This window comes from Cavia porcellus, unplaced genomic scaffold, assembly GCF_034190915.1.
Source record: "Cavia porcellus strain 051 isolate PalLab524CR breed Dunkin Hartley unplaced genomic scaffold, mCavPor4.1 scaffold_41, whole genome shotgun sequence".
In the NCBI taxonomy this organism is placed as follows: Eukaryota; Metazoa; Chordata; class Mammalia; order Rodentia; family Caviidae; genus Cavia; species Cavia porcellus.
Genome location: NW_026947524.1, coordinates 2,634,716 through 2,650,879, shown reverse-complemented (window position 1 = coordinate 2,650,879; position 16,164 = coordinate 2,634,716).

The following is a 16,164-nucleotide window of genomic DNA, read 5'->3' as shown; positions in this document are numbered from 1 at the left end:
AACACTAACACTAAATCTAACACTAACACTCAACTTTAATCCCAAACCTAACTCTAACCCTAACCCAAACACTAATACTAACTTAAACCCTGACCGTAATACATAACCCTAACCCTAACCCTATCCTTACCATATGCCTAACGGTAATCCTAACCATAAACCTAATTCTAACCCAAAATTCTAACCCTAAACATAACCCTAGCCCTAACACTAAAACTAACCCTAAACCTAGCACTAAACTCTAACCCTAACGCTAAACCTAACCCAAAACCTAACCCTAAACCTAACCCTCACCATAACCCTAACCCAAAACGCAGCCTTAATCCCAAAACCTAACCCTAACACTAAAACTAAATATAACCCTGACCATAATACCTAACCGTTACACTAACCCTAATCGTAACCCTAACACAAGCGAACCCATACCTCTACCCGTAAACCTAACGCTAAATCAAACCCTAAACCTAAGCCTAACCAAAATCAAACACTAACCTCTAACCCTAACCCTAACTTTAAACCTAACCCTAACACTCACACTAAACCTAACTTCTAACCCTAAACCTAAACCTAAACCTCAAACTAACGCTAACCCTTAACCTAACCCTAATCCAACCCTAACCCTAACCCTAAACCTTTAACCCTAACCCTAAAAATAACCGAAAACCTAACACTGAACCTAACCCTTACCCTAAAAGTTCCCATAAACCTAACACTAACCATAACACTAACCCTAAACGTAAACCTAATCCTAAACCTAACAGAAACATTAATCATAAATTTAAACCTAACCATAACCCAAAGCCTAACCCTAACCCTCTCCCTAACAGCTAATACCTAATGCTAGCCCTAAAGCTAGACCTAACCCTAACCCTAACCATAACCGTAACCCTAACCCTAACACTAAAACTAAATTATAATCATAAAGTGAACCTTAACCCTAACCCTAACCCTAAACCTAAACCTAACCCTTAACTTAACCCTAAACCTAACCCTAACCCTAACGCTAACCTAATTGAAACCCTAACACTAACCATAACCTTAAGCCTAAACCTAACTCTAACCCTACCCATAACCCAAACCCTAACCCTAACCAACCCCAACCCTAACACTAAAACTAACCATAAACCTCACCCTAAACCTAAAGCTTAACCTAAACAGTACCCTTAAACCTAACACTAACCCTAACCCTAACCCTAACCCTAAAACTCAACGTAAATTTAAACCTAACTGTAACCTGAAGCCTAAACCTAATCGTAACTCTACACCTAATCATAACACAAAGCCTAACACTAACCCTCTACCTAACACCTAACACTTAACCCTAACCCTAACCCTTACCCTAATCCTAAACCTAAGTTTTAAGCCTAACCCTAACACTAACCCTAAACTTAACCCTAACTCTAACACTAACCCTAATCCTAAACTCTAAATGTAACACTAAACCTAACCTAAAATCTAACCCTAAACATACCTATAACTCTAACTCTAACTCTAACCCTAACCCTACTACTAAACCAACTTCTAAATCTAACACTACCCCTAAACCTAAACCTAAACCTAAACCTAACCCTAACCCTAACCCTAACCCTAACCCTAACACTAAGATAACCCTGACCCTAACCCTAAATTAATCCTAAACCTAACCCTAAAACTATACCTAACCATAACCGTAAACCTAAACCTAACCCTAACCCAAAGCCTACCACTATTTCTAACACCTAAGCCCTAACCCTAACCATATACCTAACCCTAAAACTTACCATAAAACTAAGCCTAACACTAAAACAACTTCTAACACTAACCCTAACCTTAACCCATAACCCTAACACTAACCTCAAAGCCTAAGCCTAAACCTAACCCAAATCCAAAATCTAATCCTAAACCTAAAGCTAACCTCTAACCAGAACCCTAAGATTAACACTAACCCTAAACATAAACCTAACCATGCCTCTTAAAGTAACCCTAACACTAACCCTAACCCTATCTCTATCCCTAACAATAATCGTAACCTCTAACACTAACCCTTACCCTAAAAATATCCCGAATCCTAAACATAAACCTAACATTAAACATAACTTCTAACCCAAACACTAACCCTAACGATAGCCATAAAAGTAACCATAAAATTAAACCTAACCATAACCCTAACCCTAACACTAAGCCTAAAACTAATCCTATCCCTAACAGTTAACCCCAAACCCTAACCCTAAACCTAACCCTAAAACTAACTGTATACCTAAACCTAACCCTAACACTAACAGTAACCATAACCGTAACCCTAACCAAAAACCTAACACTAAACCTTAACTGTAACCTGCAGCCTAACCCTAACCATCTCCCTAACTAACCCCTAACCCTAACCATAAACATTAACCCTAACCCTAACAGTAACCATAACCCTAACACTACCCATAATAATAACATCTTATTCTAACACTAACACTAACCCTAAACCTAACCCTAACCCTAAATTCTAACCTTAAACCAAACCCTAACACTAAACACTAAAATTTAACTCTAATCTTGACCTTAACCCTAACTCTAACACTAACCTTAAACTCTAACCCTAACACTAACCCTAACACTAACCTATCCGAAAACCTAACACTAAACCTAACCCTATACCTAACTTCAAACCTTAACCTAACACTAACCCTAACCCTAAACCTAACCCTAACCCTAACCCTAACTCTAACCATAACCCAAAGCCTAAGCATAACCCTATCCCTAAACCTAAACCTAAACCTAAAACTAACATTAACCCTAATTCTAACCCTAAAGTTAAACCTAACTCTAACCCTAACACTAATCCTAATCTAACCCTAACACTAACTTCTAAACCTAACACTAACACTAACCATAACCCTAAACCTAAACCTAAGCTTTAACCCTATCCGTAACTCTAACCCTATCCATAACCTCTAAGTCTAACCGTAACCTTAAAACTAACCCCAAACTCTAACACTAAAATTTACGCTAACCTCTAAACATAACCCTAACACTAATCCTAACGTGAGTTCTAAACATAACCCTAAACCTAACCCTAAGCATAACCCTAACACGATCTGTAACCCTAAACCTAACCATAAACCTTAACATAACACTAACCCTAACCCTAACTCTAACTCTAACCCTAACCCTAACCCTAACCCTAACATCTAACCCCTAAAACTAACACTAACAGAATCCTAATCCAAACCCTAAACCTAACCGTAACCCTAATGCTAACCCTAAACCTAAAACTAACCCTAACCTAATCATAACCCTAATCCTAACCATAACCCAAAGCCTATGCGTAACCTTATCCCTAACCCTAACCATATTCCTAACCCTAACCCTAAACCTAAACCTAAACCTAACTCTAAACCTAACCCTAACCCTAACACTAACACTAAACATAACCCTAACCCTAACCCTAACACTAACATCTAAACTTAAACCTAACCATAACCGAAACCTAATGCTAAACCTAACGACTAACCCTAATCATAACCCTTACCTAACCCTAACCCTAAACCTAACCTAACACTAAACCTAAGCTTTAACCCTAACCCTAAACCTAACCTAACACTAAACCTAAGCTTTAACCCTAACCCTAACCAGAACCAGAACCTTAACCTCTAAGAATAACCCTAATCCTAACACGAACCCTAAGCTCTAACACTATCCCTAACACTAAACCTATCGCTAACTCTAACCATAAACCTAACACTAAACCTAACTTCTAACCCTAACACTAACCCTAAGCCTAAAGCTCAACCTAACCCTAACCATAACCATAACACTAAACCTAACAATAACCCTAAACCTAAACGCTACCCTAGCCATAACCCTAAACCTAACCCTGACCCTGACCCTAACCCTAACCCTAAACCGGACCCTAACCTAATTGTAACCCTAACCAAAACCATAAACCTAAGCCTTACCGTAAACCTAACCCTAAATCTAACCCTAACCCTAACACTAACCCTAACGCCTAACCCTAACCCTAACAGTAACACTAACCTCTAAACCTAACCCTAACACTACCTGTAATCTAAACCTAAACCTAACCACTAACACTAATCCTAACGCTCACCCTATCCTTAACCACAACCTTAACCCTAAACCTAACCTTGAACCTAAGCTTTAAACCTAAGCCTAACCCTAACCCGAACCATCATCTCTAAGCCTAACACTACCACTATCCCTAACCCGAACTCTAACCCTAATCACAAATGCTAACCCTAAACTCTAACCGTAACACTACCCCTAACCCTAACCCTAACACTAACCTCTAAATATAGCACTAAACCTAACCAGAACCCTAACCATAACACTAAACATAACTTCTAAACCTAACACTAAACCTAAATCTAAACCTAAATCTAAACCTAACCCATACCCTAACACTACAAATAATCCTAAACCCTAACACTATCCCTAACCCTAACCCTAACCCTAAACCTTGACCTAACCCTAGCCTTAATCCTAACAATAACGCAAACCCCTAAACTAACACCTAACCCTAAACCATAATCCTAAGCCTAACCCCTAATTTTAAGCCCTAACACTAATATTAAACTTAACACAAACCATAAACCTCAAACTAACCCTAACCCTAACCATAACACTAAACCTAAACATAAGCCAAACCCTAAATGCTAACCCTAACCATAACCTTAACCCTAAACTTAAACCTAACCCTAACCCTAATTATAACCTTATCTCTAACACCTAACACATAAACGTAACCCTAAACCTAAAACTAACCCTAAATCTATTGCAAATGCTACCCCTACCCCTCGCCCTAACCGTAACCTCATCCTAACCCTAATCATAACCATAAGCCTAAGCCTAACCCTAACACTGGCCCTAACACCTAAATCCTAAATCTAACCCTAATCCGAATCCTAATCCAAATCCTAACCCTGACCGCAACCTTAACCCTAACCCTAACCCTAACCCTAACCCTAACTATAACCCTATCCCTAATACCTAACCCCTAAACCTAACCCAACCCTAACCCTAAAACTAATGCTAAATCTAACACAAACGCTACCCCTAACTCTAACCCTAACCTAACCTCATTTTAACGCTAACCCTAGCCATAACCCGAAGCCTAACCTCAACCCTATCCCTAACACCGAAACCCTAACCCTAACCCTAACATAAAACCAAACGCTAACCTCTAACCATAACCCTAACTCTAATACTAACACTAACACTAACATTAACACTAACACTAACACTAACACTAACAATAACATTAACACTAACACTAACACTAACACTAACACTAACACTAACACTAAAACTAACTTCTAACCCTAACACTAACCCTAAACCTAAACGTAACCCTAAACCTAAACATAACCATAACCTAAACCCTGACCCTAACCCTAACACTATCCCTAACCCTAACACTATCCCTAACCCTAAACCTAACACTAAACTGAACCCTAAATCTAACCCTAACCCTAACCCTATCACTAACACCCAACCCCTAGCCATAATGCCAACTCTAAAACTAAGCATAAACCTAATATTAACACTCACACTAAGCCTAACGCTAAACCTAATCAGAACACTAAACCTAACCATAAACCAAAGCCTAACCTTACACTCTCCCTAACATCTAACCCCCAACCCTAACACTAACCCTAACACTAAATGTAACCAGATCTCTAACCCTACCCCTAAGCCTAACTTCTAAAACTAACCCTAAACATCACCATAACACTAACCTAGAACTAACATTAATCCCTTACCCTAAACCTAACCCTAGCACTTAATCTAACCCTAAGCATGACTGTAATATTTAACCCTAACCCTAACTGTAACCCTAGCATAACCCTAAACCTAACTCTAACACTAACAATAACCCTAATCCTAACTCATATATCTAACCCTAACCCTAAACCTAAACCTAACCCTAACCCTAATCCTAACCGTAACACTAACACTAACCCTACGCCAAAACTAAACCTAACCTCTAACAATAACCCTAACCCTAAACCTACGCCTAACCCTAACCCTAAACCTAACACTAACACTAACTCTAACTTCTAACCCTAACCTTCACCCTAAACCTCAACCTAACCACACCATAATACTTACCCAATCCGTAACCCTAACCCTAAACTCAACCCTAACTCTACCCTAACAATAACACTAACTCTAACCCATAACAATATCCCTAACACGTAAAAACTAAACCTAACCCTAACCCTAACGCTAACCTAATTGTAAACCTAACACTAACCATAAACCTAAGCTTAACCCTAACTTTAACCCTAACGCTAAATCTAACCCTAACCCTCACACTAACCCTAACCCTAACCCTAACCCTAAAAACTAAACCTAACTCTAAACCCAACCGTAACTCTAATGCTAATATTAAACACAAACCCTAATCCTAACTGTTACCATGTCCCTAACTCTAACACTAATCCTAACCTTAACCCTGAAACTAAGTTTTAACCCTAAACCTAACTTTAAACCTAACCTTAACAATAACCACTAAACCTAACAGAACCCTAAAAATAACACTAATTCTAATCCTAAACCAAAAGCCAACCTCTTACCAGAACCCTAACATTAATCATGACTTTAAACCTAATGCTAAACTCTAAACGTAACACTAACTGTAAACATAAACATAATCCTGAACGTAAGCTTTAACCCTAACTTAACACTAATCCTAACCATAACCTCTAAGCCTAACTCTAAACCTAAACCTAACCCTAACTCTAACCTAAAACCATATGCTAACCTCTAACCATAACACTAAGCCTAACCCTAACCCTAACCCAAACACTAAAACCTATCTTGTAACCCTAACACTAAACCTAACCCTAAACCTAAAACTAACCATAACTCTAACCCTAAACCTTAACCCTAACCACAACACTATCCTTAAATCTAACTCTAACCCTAAACCGAACCCTAAACATAACCCTAACCCTAACCCAATCACTAACAACTAATGCCTAACCCTAACCCGAACTCTGAAACTAACCCTAAACCTAACACTAACACTAACCCCAACCCTAACCCTAACTCTAACACTAAACCTAATTGTAACCCTAACCCTAATCGAAACCCAAAGCCTAACCCTAACCCTAACACTAACCCTAACCCCTAACCCTAACCCTAACCCTAACACTAACCCTAACCCTAAACCTAATCCTAACCCTAAAACCTACACTTAAACTAACACTAACCCTAAACTCTAACCGTAACACTAAACCTAACCATAACCTTTAACTCTAACCCAAAACCTAACCCTAAACCTAAACCTAATGCTAACCTCTAACCATAACCGTAACCCTAACTCTAACTGTAACCCTAACCCTAAGCCTAACCCTAACACTAACCCTAACCCATAACCCTAACCCTAAGCCTAACCCTAACACTAACCCTAACCCATAACCCTAACCCTAAGCCTAACCCTAACACTAACCCTAACCCATAACCCTATCCCTAACACCTAACCCATAAAACTAACCCTAACCCTAACTCTAACCCTAACCCTAACCGTAATCCTAACACTAAATTTAACACAAACCCTAACCCTAACCCTAATCCTAACCCTAATCCTAACTTAATTGTAATGCTAACCCTAACCATAACCCTAGCCTAAACGTAGCCATTACACTAACTCTAACCATATCCCTCACACTAACCCTAACTCTAATCCTAACACTAAACTCTAAACCTAACCCTAACACCAACTGTAAATCTAACCCTAAAATGAACCACTAACCCTAATCCTAACCCTTACATATCTCTAACTGAACCCTATGCCTAACACTAACGCTCAGCCTAAGCTTTAACTCTCACTGTAACCCTAACCATAACCATAACCTCTAAGCCTAACACTAACCATAACACCAACCACAACTCTAATCCTAAACCAAAAGCTAACCTCTAACCATGACCCTAATCCTAACTGTAACCTTAATTCTAACCCTAAACTCTAACAATAACCCTAACCTTAATCCTAACTGTAAACCTGAACTTAAGCTTTAACCCTAACCCTAACCCTAACCCTAACCCTAACTCTAACCCTAAACTAAATGCTAGCCTCTAGCCACAACACTAACCCTAACCTTAACACTAACACTAACACTAAAACTAACTTCTAAAACTAACACTAGCCCTAACCCTAAACTTAAACCTAACCCTTACCCAAAACCTAAACCCTAACACTAACTCTAACACTATTCCCAAACCTAACCGTAACCCTAAAATGAAACATAAACCTAACCCTAACCCTAACCCTATCGCTAACACCTAACCACTAACCCTAACCCTAACCCTAACTATAAACCTAACCCTAACCCTAATCTAAGCCTAAACCTAAACCTAAACATAACACTAGCACTAATGGTAAAGTGAAGCGTGACTTTAACACTCTCCCTAACACATAACTCCTAACACTAACCCGAAACCTAAAGGTAACCATATCTCTAACGCTACGACTAACACAAACTTCTATTCCTAAACTAATCCTAACATAAACCAAATCCTAACCCAAACACTAACACTAAACCTAACCCTAACCTTAAGCCTAAGCTTTAACCATAACCCTAACACATTCCTAACCCTAACCACTAACCCTAACCGTAACCCTAACCCTAAACTCTAACCATAACACTAATCCAAGCCCTAACCCTATTCCTAACATCTAACCTAACCCTAACCTAAACGTAACTCTAACCCTAACCATAAACCTAATCCTAAACCCAACCCTCTCTATAACAACTAACCCTAACAACGAACCCCTAAGCCTAACCCTAACCCTAACCCTAACCTTAACCCTAACCCTAATGCTGAACATAACCATAAAACCAACACTAAACCTAACCTTAACCCTAACCCTAATGCTAAAGCTAATCCTAAACCTAAGCATAACACTAACCCTAACCATAATCCGAAGCCTAACTTTAACACTCTAACACCTAACCCCTAAGCCTAAACCTAACCCTAACCCTAACACTAAACCTAACCATAACCACAACCCTAATTTCTAAACATAAACCTAACCCTAACCCTATTCTTAACCATAATAATAACCCTAAACCAGACCTAACATTAATCCCTTACCCTAAACCTAATCCTACCCCTTAAACTAACACGAAGCCTGAATGTAATACCTAAACCTAAACCTAATCCCAACCCTAACGGTAACCCTAACCCTAACCTAATTGTAACCCTAACACCAACCATAACCCTAAGTGTAAACCTAACCCTAACTCTAAATCTAACCTTAACCCTAAAGCTAACTCTAAACCTAACCCTAATCCTAACACTGACACTAACCTCTAAACCTAACCCAGCACTAACAGTAATCCTAAACCTAAACATAACCACTAAACCTAATACTAAACCTTACCCTATTCCTAACACTAACCCTAAAACTAAACCAAACCCTGAACCTAATATTTAACCCTAAGCCTAAACATAACCCTAACCATCACCTCTAAGCCTAACCTTAACCCTAACCCTAACCCTAACTCTTACCCTAAAAAGAATGCTAACCTTTAAACATAACCCTAACCCTAACCCTAACCATAACACTAACACTAAACATAACCCTAAACTCTAACCATAACACTAACACTAAACCTAACCCTAACCCTAACACTAACCCTAACACTAACCCTAACTTCGAACACTAACCCTAACCGTAAACCTATTCCTACCCTAACCCTAAACCTAAGACTAAACCTAACTTCTAACCCTAACCCTAACCCTAACTCTTACCCTAAAAAGAATGCTAACCTTTAAAGATAACCCTAACCCTAACCATAACCATAACACTAACACTAAACATAACCCTAAACTCTAACCATAACACTAAACCTAAGCCTAACCCTAACCCTAACACTAACACTAACCTCTAACACTAAACCTAACCCTAACCCTAACACTAACCCTAACACTAACCCTAACTTCGAACACTAACCCTAACCGTAAACCTATTCCTACCCTAACCCTAAACCTAAGACTAAACCTAACTTCTAACCCTAACACTAACCCTAACCCTAACACTCAACCTAAACCTAACCTTAACCATAACACTAACCCTAACCCCTACACTAAACAATAACCCTTACAATTACCCTAACACTAACCCTAAACCTAATCATAACCTTAACCCTAACCGAAACACAAGCCTAACCCTAGCACTCTCCTTAACACCTACCACTAACCCTAACCCTAACCCTAAACCTAAACCTAACCCTAACCTTAACCCTAACTCTAACCCTAACATTCACCCTAAACTCTAACCATAACACTAAATCTAACGCTAAACCTAACCCTACCCCTAAACCTAACCATAACCCATACCTCTAACCCTAACCCTAACACTAACAGTAACGCTAAACGTAACCCTAATCCTAACCTCTAACACTAACCCTAACCATAAATGTATCCCTAAACCTAACCCTAAACCTACCATTAAACCTAACTTCTAGACCTAACCCTAAACCTAACCCTAACCCTCAACCTAAACCTAAACCTAACACTAACCATAACCGTAACCCAAACCCTAACCATAACCGCAAACCTAACCCTAACACTAAGCCTAACCATAATTCTATCCTTAACCCTAACACTAACCCTAAACCTAAACATAATTCTAAACCTAACCCAAATCCTAACACTAACACTAAACATAACCGTAACAATAACTTCTAAACCTAGCCCTAACCGTGAGGCTAAACCTAAACCTAAGCTTTAACCCTAACCCTAACACTAACCCTGACCATAACCTCTAAGCCTAACCCTAACACTAACCCTAAACTCTACACCTAAACCTAACCCTAACACTTACAATAACCGTAAACCTAACCCTAACCCTAAACACTAAACCTAACACTAACACTAACCCTAAACTTAACAATAGCCATAAACCTGACACTAAAACTAACATTAATCCCTTCCCCTAACCCTAAACATACCCATTAAAACAAACAATAACACTGACTGTAATACGTAACCCTAACCCTAACCCGAAATTTACCATATCCCTAAACCAAACCCTAACCCTAACCCTAACACTGAACCAAATTCTAACCCAAACACTAAACCTAAACCTACCCCAAACCCTAACCCTAACACTATACCTAAACCTAAACCTCACCATAAACATAACCCTTACCCTAAACCTAAACCTAACCCTAAACCTATCCCTAACACCTAACCCTAAACCTAACCCTAAAATTAACACTAAATCTAACCCTAACCATAACCCTAAGCCTAACCCTAAACCTAATCATAACCTTAATGCTAACCGTAACCAGAAGCCTAATATTAACCCTCTCCCTAACAACTAACCCCCAACCCTAAACCTAACACTAAACCTAAACCTAACGGTACCATAACCCTAACCCTACCACTAACACTAAGATTTATTCATAACCCTAAAACTAACCTAAATCTAACCCTAACCATAATCATAACCATAATCTAACATTAATCCCTAACACTAACCTTAACCCTACCCCTTAAATTATCCCAAAACCTGACTTTAATACCTAACACTAACACTAACCCTAACCATAGTATAACCATAAATCTAACCCTAACCCTAACCATAACCCTAACCCATACATCTTACCCTATCCCTAAAACTAACCCTAACACTAACCATAACCTTAACCCTAACCATAAACACTAAGCCTAAACCTAACACTACTTTTAACCCCAAACACTAACACTGAACCTAACACTAACCTCTAACCATAACCCTAACTCTAATCCTAACACTAACCCTAACCAGAACACTAAATCCTAACCCTAACCCAAACACTATCCGTAACCGTAAACCTAACCCTAACCGTAATCCTAACCCTAACCTAACCACTAACCCTAACCCTAACCCTAAACCTCAACCTAACCCTAAACCTAACAATAATGCTAACACTAACCCTAATCCTAAACGCTTGCCCTAACCCTAACCCTATCTCTAACACTAACCTTAACCCTAAACCTAACACTATCCCTAAACCTAAACCTAACACTAACACTAAACATAATGCTAACCCTAACGTGAACTCTATCCATAACACCTAACCCCTAACCCTAACCCTAACCCTAAACCTCAACCTAACCCTAAACCTAACAATAACGGTAACACTAATCCTAATCCTAGACGCTTACACTAACCCTAACCTTATCCCTAACCCTAACCTTAACTCTAAACCTAACACAATCCCTAACACTAACACTAAACCTAATGCTAACTATATCGCTAACACTATCCATAACACCTAACCCCTAACCCTAACTCTAACCCTAAACTTAACCCTAAACCTAAGCCTAACCCTAAAGCTAATCGTAACCCAAAACCTAACCATAACCCAAAGCCTAACCAAAACCTTCTCCCTAACACCTAAAGCTTAACCCTAGCCCTAAACCTAACCCTAATCCTAACCCTAACCATCACCTTAAACCTAAAACTAACCCTAAAATTAAATTCTAACCATAACACTAACCCTAACACTAACCCTAAATCTAAACCTAAACCTAAACTCTAACCCAATTTTAACCCTAACCCTAACTGCAACTTTATCCCTAACACCTAACCCTTAAACCTAACATGATCCTTAACACTATAACTAACCATAAATCTATCGAATACACTAACCATAACCCTAACCCTAAACCTAACCCTAACCCGAACCCTAACAGTAACACGAAGCCTAACCCTAACACTCTCCCCAACACCTCACCTCTAACCCTAAACCTAAACCTAAACCTAACCCTAACCTTAACCCTAAATATAAACCTAACACTAACCCTAAACTCTAACCGTAACACTAACCCTAACCCTAAACCTAAGCCTATGCGTAATCCTAACCATCACCCATACTTCTAACCCTAATCCTAACCCTAACTCTAACCCTAACCCTAAACCTAACCTCTAACACTAACCTTAACACTAAACCTATCCCTAATCCTAAATCTAAACCTAACATTAAACATAACCCTAAACCTAAAACTAGCCCTAAACCTAATCATATCCCTAGCCCTACCAGTAACACAATACCTAACCCTAACTCTCCCTAACAACTAATCCTTAAAACTAACACCTAACCTAACACTCTCCCTAACACCTAACGCCTAAACCTAACACTACCGTAACCCTAATCCTAAACATAACCCTAACCCTAAATTCTAATCTTAATCCTAACCCTACTACTAACCCTAATACTAAGCCTAACTCTAACACTAACCCTAAACTATAACCCAAAACCTAACCCTAACCATAACACTAAACGTAACTCTAACCCTAAACCTAAAACTAACCCTAACATTGTCCGTAACACATAACCCCTAACTCTGACCCTAAAACTAACTCTAAAACTAAACCTAAATCTAACCTTAACCCTAACTGTAAACCTAATCGTAAACCTAGCCATAACCCTAACCCTAAGCTAAAGCCTAACACTAGCCCTCTTTCTAACACCTAACCTCTAAACCGCATGTTAATCATAAGCCTAACCCTAACCCTAACCGTAACCCTAACCCTAACCCTAACCCTAACCCTAACCCTAACCCAAAGCCTAACCCTAAAACGTTCCCTAACAACTAACCCATAACCCTAAACCTAAACCTAGCCCTAAACCTAACCCTAACACTAACCCTAACACTAACCCTAAACCTAAACCTAGCCCTAAACCTAACCCTAACTCTAACACTAACCCTAACACTAACCCTAACCAGAACACTAAATCCTAACCCTAACCCTAACAATAATGCTAACACTAACCCTAATCCTAAATGCTTACCCTAACCCTAACCCTATCCCTAACACTAACCTTAACCCTAAACCTAACACTATCCCTAAACCTAAACCTAACACTAACACTAAACATATTGCTAACCCTAACTTGAACTCTATCCATAACACCTAACCCCTAACCCTAAACCTCAACCTAACCCTAAACCTAACAATAACGGTAACACTAATCCTAATCCTAGACACTTACACTAACCCTAACCTTATCCCTAACCCTAACCTTAACCCTAAACCTAACACAATCCCTAACACTAACACTAAACCTAATGCTAACCATATCGCTAACACTATCCATAACAACTAACCGCTAACCCTAACTCTAACCCTAAACTTAACCCTAAACCTAAGCCTAACCCTAAAGCTAATCGTAACCCAAAACCTAACCATAACCCGAAGCCTAACCAAAACCTTCTCCCTAACACCTAAAGTTTAACCCTAGCCCTAAACCTAACCCTAAACTTAACCCTAACCCTAAACATCACCTTAAACCTAAACCTAACCCTAAACTTAAATTCTAACCATAACACTAACCCTAACACTAACCCTAAATCTAAACCTAAACCTAAACTCTAACCCAATTTTAACCCTAACCCTAACCCTAACCCTAACCCTAACCCTAACACTATCACTAACCCTATAACTAACCATAAATCTACCGAATACGCTAACCATAACCCTAACCCTAAACCTAACCCTAACCCTAACCCTAAGAGTAACACAAAGCCTAACCCTAACACTATCCCCAACACCTCACCCCTAACCATAAACCTAAACTTAAACCTAACCCTATCCTTAACCCTAACTCTAAACCTAACACTAACGCTAAACTCTAGCCGTAACACTAACCCTAACCCTAAACCTAGGACTACGCCTAATCCTAACCATCACCCGTACCTCTAACCCTAATTCTAACCCTAACTCTAACCCTAAACCTAACCCTAACCTCTAACACTAACCTTAACACAAAACCTATCCCTAGGCCTAACCCTAAACCTAACATTAAACCTAGCTTCTAACCCTAACCCTAACACTAACCCTAAACCTAATCATATCCCTAGCCCTAACAGTAACACAATGCCTAACCCTAACTCTCCCTAACAACGAATCCTTAAAACAAACACCTAACCTAACTCTCCCTAACACCTAACGCCTAACCCTAACCCTAAACGTAAACCTAACCCTAACACTGTCCGTAACCCTAATCCTAAACATAACCCTAACCCTAAATTCTAATCTTAATCCTAACCCTAACACTAACCCTAATACTAACCCTAAATCTAACACTAACTCTAAACTCTAACCCAAATCCTAACCCTAACCGTAACACTAAACATAACCCTTACCCTAAACCTAACACTAACCCTAACATTATCTCTAACACCTAACCCCTAACCCTAACCCTAATACTAACTCTAAAACTTAACCTAAATCTAACCTTAACCCTAACCCTAAACCTAATCGTAAACCTAGCCATAACCCTAACCCTAAGCCAAAGCCTAACACTAGCCCTCTTCCTAACACCTAACCTCTAAACTGCACGCTAATCATAAGCCTAGCCCTAAACCTAAGCCTAACCCAAACACTAACCCGAAGCCTGACTGTAATACCTAACCCTAACCCTAACCCTGTGGCTAACACCTAACCCCTAACCCTAACCCTAAACTTAGCTCTAAATTTAACCCTAACCCTAAACATAACCCTAATCCTCACCATAAGCGTAAGCCTAAACCTAATCAAAACCCTAAACCTAACCATAACCAGAAGCCTAACCCTAACACTTTCTCTAACAACTAAGCCCTAACACTAACCCTAAACTGAGCCCTAACCCTAACCCTAACCCTAACACTAACACTAACCCTAACCCTAACCCTAACCCTAAACCTCAACCTAACAATAAACCTAACAATAACGCTAACACTAACCCTAATACTAAACGCTTACCCTAACCCTAACCATATCCCTAACACTAACCTTAACCCTAAACCTAACACTATCCCTAAACCTAAACATAACACTAACATTAAACCTAACGCTAACCCTAACGTGAACTCTATCCATAACACCTAACCCCTAAACCTAAACCTAACCCTAAACCTCAACCTAACCCTAAACCTAACAATAATGCAAACACTAAGCATAATCCTAAACGCTTACCCTAAACCTAACCCTATCCCAAACCCTAACCTTAACCCTAAACCTAACACTATCCCTAACCCTAAACCTAACACTAACACTAAACCTACCACTAACACTAACGATAACTCTATCCATAACACCTAACCCTTAACCCTAACCCTAACCCTAAACCTATCCATAACCCTAACCCTAAAGCTAATTGTAACCCAAAACCTAACCATAACCCGAAGCCT